A 6,856-nucleotide genomic window follows, 5' to 3' on the forward strand; every position below is an offset into this window, starting at 1 on the left:
AAAGGATGTCCACTTCCTATTTGGTAATATAGAAATAAATAGCTAAAAGAATATGCCCCCTCATTAAAGAATATGCTTCCACCTAGAGGAACATGCCAAAGAATATGCAACACTCTCTACTTTCCCTATAAGTAGAGCGAGTTAAGAAAGTAAAGGATTCTCTCTCTTTCTCTCTCTCTGTATATATATATATTCACTAAAACAAATGTAATTATATTAATAATACCAAAAATAATAAAAGAATTATAACTGTCAATAATGTTTATAACACATTTTTGATATTTTATATTTTTCATTTCTTTATTTATATATAACTTACATACACATTTTTTTTAATAATGATCATTTATGTTATTATAAATTAATTTTCAACATGTTCATTTCTCTAATTTCTCAATTTTTTTTTTATTTTTCAATTTTCCTTTATAAATTCTTAATTGAAATTTCTATTCATTATTAAAAGCAATATCATGTTGAAAGAAAAGATTATTTAATTGTAATTGTATAGATAATTTTATGATATATATATATATAGTTATAAGCGTAATTGTATAAGAAAAGATTACAATTTAATTAGGTGTGCACATTATCATTATAAGCGAAAAATCAAACCAACGCATTTTAATTCGGTTTTTGGTTGATTAGTTTGGTTTTGGTTTTCTTTTATTTTTATTTTTATTTTATTTTCTCTCTCTCACTCTTTATGATTAAAAGGAGAAAATGTTGAATATATATGTATCCAAAGATCTGCTCTAGAATAAACTAAAAGAGAATAAAGACAACATATATAAAAGTATTGAGGTATAAAAAAAAAAATTAATCCAACTTAGTACATGCTCCTGTGCCATTCAACATGCCCTGTACTGAATTCATTATTTCTTGGCATGCCCCATGTTGAATTCGGAAGAAGAGTTTCCCTATAGAGCTAATGCGGTACGCCCTACTAGCATGGGACATGACATGAGCTTCTTTGTTGTGCGTGCCCTGCAGCATGGGGATGGTGCAGGGTATGCAAATCTCTATTTGGGATTCTTAAGCAAATTTTTTTCAATTTTCTCACAACTTAGGCTTTCAAATCACTTTAAATTATCTCTACTTGCATTATTAATTTTCAAAATATCTTTTAACCTATTAAAAATATGAAAATTTTATAAATTAATTATAAAAAAACTAAAATTAATGCATAACTAAAATAAAAATTAAAAATAAAATAAACATAAAATTATTCTAAAATATGTATATGAAATACATGTATCAATATACAACTGGTAAAAATCGGTGTTCGATGACATATAATTTACTATTTACATAAATTAATATTGATATTTGTTGGCCAAAACTTTTAAACAACATGTTAAATTTGTTTTAGGTTTATCTTTTTTTTTGTAAAAATTTGTTTTTTTTTATATAATTATATAAGAAAACATAAATAACAATATTGCATTCATATAAAGATCTAAAATTATAAAATTCTATTTTAATTGTAAATTTTTCATAATAAATCTCACTTTTTCTCATACTCATTCACAACTTTTTAATTTCTTATTTAATTGTTATATTCTCACTTTTGTTAACATAAATTTATAAGGCTAAATGATTAAAAAAAAATCCAAACCTTTATAAGTTTTTCAATTTTAACAAAATATTTTAATTTTATCAATTTAGTTTCAAATTTTTGCATTAATTTTAATTTTAACAATTAACTTAATTAAATTATTTAATTAATAAAAATAATGAAAATATTTGCCAACTACATTATAAAATTGCTAAAGAAGAAAATCCAGGGGAAAAGCCAATGCCCAAATACAGTCCAGAACATTTTTTTTTTTTTATATATATATATGCAAAAGATTTACTCAGAAGGAGAAATAGGTAAGGGGAAAAACAGAGCCACCAGGCCCCAACCGCTTGCAGCCACCTAGAGCTATAACCACCAGTTAATGAAAAACCCCTTACAATTACAAGCACAACAAAGAATAACCAACAGTTCTATACAAACACAGCATACACCAACCTATAAACATGATGTTACAAGATGATTTGATTCACTGCAAGTTCATAACCAAGCTCTGCTAGCCTTTTTTCAAGAAAAAAAAAAAAGGGGAAGCAACATGAAGAAATGCTCATAAAAACTCAAACGTTTGTTTACACAATTCAAGCTGAAGAAGAAATTTTAGGGAGTTGATTTAAATTTGACAAAAGCTAAAAGCCAGAATCGTTTACAAACGGATGCTTCAAAAGCTCATCAGCAGTTTGACGCTCATTTGGATTGCGTTTCAGACACTGCTTGATAAAATCTAGTGAATTCTCTGACAAAGAATAATTAGGAAGATGATCTATAATTGAGCCTTTTTGAACTTCCAATTCTAGATTTGCATTCAAATTTTTCAAATGAGAGTATGGAATATTCCCGATTAACATCTCCAAGACGGTGCAGCCAAAGCTCCAAATATCAGCTTTAAATCCATACTCTTTGTCCCGTTTTATAACCTCCGGAGCCATCCAAGGTATTGTCCCATGCCGAGACTTCATAAGACTATTTAATTCAGCCACTCTTGCCAATCCAAAATCCGTAATTTTCACACATCCTTTCTCATCCACCAATATATTTGCACATTTAATGTCTCTGTGGACTACCTTTCGCTCATGGAGATACTTCAAACCTTCCAGTATCTGTTTGCTGTAGTGGGACACTTGTGAATCTTTCAGTTTAAAACATTTATATACTTGTCGGAGGGAGCCTGTACTTATAAGCTCAAGAAAAATATTGACCTTTGACTCCTCCTCTTCAGTGCCATAATATTTAACAATATTTGGATGACTGAATTGACACAATAAATTAACCTCTTGCTTAATTTTGTCAATTTCTCCTTTATTTTTAATTTTTATTACCTTTACGGCAAAAAAGAAACCACCAGCAGCATAACCCTTGTACACATCTCCGAAACCCCCTGCTCCCAGGGGCTTCTTACCATCCTTTTGCCACTTTGACTTCGTAATCTTCAGTCTTTGTCTATTAATCTGCCAAATTTCAACAAACTATCTCTATTAAAATTTGATAGAAATTGCAGTAATAATCATGGTTATGCTAATGAAACTTGATATCCCGGAACATTTCTTTTAAAACATTTGCAACATTTATAATAAAACCATGAAATTGCTGAAAGGTCCTAAAGAAAAGTCCAAAAGCCTATAATTGCTGTAGAAAGATGAGAAAACAAGTTCTTTATTTCCAAAGAAGATTCCCCTACTAAAGCAACTCATGTAATAAAATTTTGAAATCAATTTTCAGAGCTTTGATAAGTATTGAAAACGTATAGGAAAAAATAGTTATGCTTTAGTAACACAATGGAAATTCTGTAAGCACATACCTTCAGGAACTGGGACATCAGAGGTTCACTTTCATTGTTGCCATGATTCACATGCGTTCTCTCACAAGAATTAAATCCAAGATTTAAGTCTCCTTTTAGCACCAGGTTAATATCATCAAGATCTATTCCCCAATAAGTTAACAGTTCGATGATTGATTTTCCAAAAACACTGTCAAAGCCTTTTCGGAAAAAATATATTTGTTCAGAGATATACTTGATGAAGTCATCTCGAATTTGATGATCAGCAAAACGTTCCTTAGCCTTGTTATTGTAAAAAGATGGATATGCATCTTTTACATCATCTCCAGAAATATTCTTTCCAGCCAGTTGCAAAAGAAACACACGATGAAAGGCAACACCTACTTGTACTTCATGCATCAATGCCAATGCAATCACCTTACCAGAAAATTCAAAACAGTCGAAGTGTAATGGTTCTAACTTCAATTCTGCATATATATCAAAGTGAAAAAAGAATCTATCCTTAACAGCAGGGCAAGGTAGTTTTACGAAATGATAGTAAATTATCACAAACTTAATTATGATTTGATCATATGAACAGGACAGAATCCAACGGTACTTTTAAATTAAACCCAGAAACACATTTCTACACAACTCAACTATGAAATTTTAATTACCCTATGCAAAACTTCAATACTTAGGACCTCACTCGGACACACCTAATGTACACACCCTAGCATAAATATTTCCTTACACTACACTAAGGGCCTAATTCTTCATTACACTAATGAATCAGTAATCAAAGTATATATTGCAATATTTAATAATATGAATATCCACCAGCGAGCTGCTGTCTTAGCACTATGAGGTTTTGAATTGTATATTTAATAATAGTATCTTATAAATTAAATATATGATAAATTTGTTACAAAAAGCTTACATCAATCATTTCTCAAGGAAAAAAGCAGGACAAGTAACAATTGTGGATGCTATTCATAGCAAGGATCAAAAGATACGATCTTACCGGGATTAGGATAGAACTTCATAGGATCATTTGAGCACGCCAGAAAGAGGAGATTTTGCGGTTTGAATATAGCTTGGCATAACTTGTATAACCAATCCTGCAATTTTTTAGGACTGGTAATATTGTTATTTTTCAATGACTCATACAACTCTTCGTCTAGAAATCTAGACCAGTGAATGAGTGGCTTGTAGAACTCAGCATCGAGTAATTTTTCCTCAGGGATCATCATCATCGTAACTAAATGCATCCTGGATTTCGAATCAATCACATCATTGTGCTTAAGAAGCCAATGATAATCATCTTTCCTCGTAGTTTTTTCAAGTATCAGCTGTAGTGAAATCTGCTGGTTCATTAATACATGCTGAAATTGCTTTTGTTCATTCTCCCAAAGTTGAGAAATGCTGTTTAGCTCTTTCAAAATGTCCAGATACACAATCGAAACAGAATGCAACCAACCACTTGTTTCGAATATTCTTGCTGTCTCTGGTATAAGTCTAAGATTATTCTCCATTTTATTCAACAGGTAACTAAATTCACCTTTAATTTGTGTTGACAACGAATCAACTATAGACTTATCCTCCTCTTTGGCATTATCTATACCACAAATTGCATTACGTAATACGCCTGAAAATACCTGGAATTCACGAAAACAAAATTTCAATGACTCAATGAGTGGGATTGTATATGAGTTTGGATTTGATTCCTGCATCTTACTCAATAGGATGCTTAAGGTATCTGCCATCTCAATAAACCAGGATCTAATTTGGAAAATTGAGCGTAGGTCACTAAGGTTACCTCTTTCCAACAACTGCTTTAGAGTAGTCCGCCATTGCTGATACAGAGCATCACCATATACCGTTCTAAGCGAAGCACAAAATTCTAATGCTAAATGTGTACATCTATCAACAGAAACATTTGGACAATTCGATATTTTTTCCATGGAAAACCTTATCAAAGCAGAAGCATAGGCTTTGTATTCTGGAATTGCTGAGCTGTAAAGCATAACCAAAGTCGCAGGGACAGAATACGAACTCATAAGATTCTCCGATTCCTCCTTTGTTTCAATTTCCAACAATTCTTCAATCGTCATCCAGTCGTCCTGAAGAGTATCTTCGGAGAGAAATTCCTCGGCATATGCGACAAATGTTTGAACTCATTTGGTGAATCCTTTGATAAATACCGATGTTTCATCAAATCCAAGCTTCAATTCGAGGCAATCGTCGTTTTGAATTGAGTAGTCTTCAAGTGTCTGCCACCGCTGTAGCTGCTCCCCTTATAATATAATTTCTGTTCCGTAACTGGAATTTTACAGTCCCATAGAATTGCCTTGTGGATAGCCTTCACTAGAGTTTTAGATTCAAAACAGCGCCGTAGAAGATCTTTCCCGTTCGGCAATAGGACAGAAAATCGAATGGAATCGGATTTTCTGTTTTCCATCTGCTCTGGATCAGTAGTGGCACAAAACAAAGTTTGAAAATATTTGTTCCTTAAATAGAGATTATATTGTTTATAAAATTATTTTTCTTTTATTTTTTTACTTTTATTTAAACAGTGAAAAGAGAATAAAATTATTTTTTCTCCTCACTATAACCTTTTTTTTTTTTCCCTTTGACTCTAAAATTAAGAGATAGCGTAAACCTCACGACCGACTGTCGGTTGCTTTTATGTGCATTTTTAATTTACTAATGGAACACAAAGAAAAGAACAACGATTCCATTGTTTTCTTTCACATTGGAAGACTTTTGAACTAAAATGTCTCTGGTCCGCAAGCTGCCTTAAATAAAATAACTTTAGTTGACCTAATAACAGCTTTTATTTTTGTACTGTTGCTCACCTACTCTGCCAAATAAAATATAACAAATCACATTTATTCAAATATTTGAGTCTGATTTAATTTTAATTTTTTTATTAAAATTTATTAAAAAAATTAAAAATTTTAATATTTTCATAATTATAGTCAAAACTTTAAATTATATGTATTATAGTTCAATTTTAATTAGTTGTAACAACTATAATCAAAGTAACTAAATTGTTATTTACCAAATGATTCAAGAAACTTCTTTACAGAAAATATGCCAAGATGATGAACTCATAGAAAAACTTTTTGAATCATTTGGAAAAGATCAACATATCAACCTGCTCAAAGATGTAGTAAATATTCACTGAGATGTTACAAATCAGATACACAGTATTAATGATGAAGACACTGTGTACTAAAAGATTTTTGTGCACGATCTTGACTAGATTTTTAATAGAGGCAAATTATAGTTTACTATTTTTTTTGCCTATTTTTAAAAGTTAAAAAGATTTATTTATTATTCAAATAGTAAATTGACTTATTTGATCTATTTTTAAAATTTAAAGGATTTCTACGACTATTAACTCATTCTTTAAAGGCCAAAAATAAGCCTTTTGCAATATATGATTTCAACTATGAAAAGTAAATTATCATTTAAATTTTATAGTTAATTGTCATTTAAGTTATATCAAGACTATATACTTT

General features: G+C 30.5%; 1 pseudogene; it reads right to left on the reverse strand.

Moving 5' to 3' along the window:
* Positions 1–1,937: 1,937 nt before the first annotated feature.
* Positions 1,938–5,840, reverse strand: LOC131182252 (E3 ubiquitin-protein ligase UPL5-like; annotated as a pseudogene).
* Between the last annotated feature and the right edge of the window lie 1,016 nt (positions 5,841–6,856).

The sequence above is a fragment of the Hevea brasiliensis genome, chromosome 8 (genome assembly GCF_030052815.1).
Source record: "Hevea brasiliensis isolate MT/VB/25A 57/8 chromosome 8, ASM3005281v1, whole genome shotgun sequence".
NCBI classification, from domain to species: Eukaryota; Viridiplantae; Streptophyta; class Magnoliopsida; order Malpighiales; family Euphorbiaceae; genus Hevea; species Hevea brasiliensis.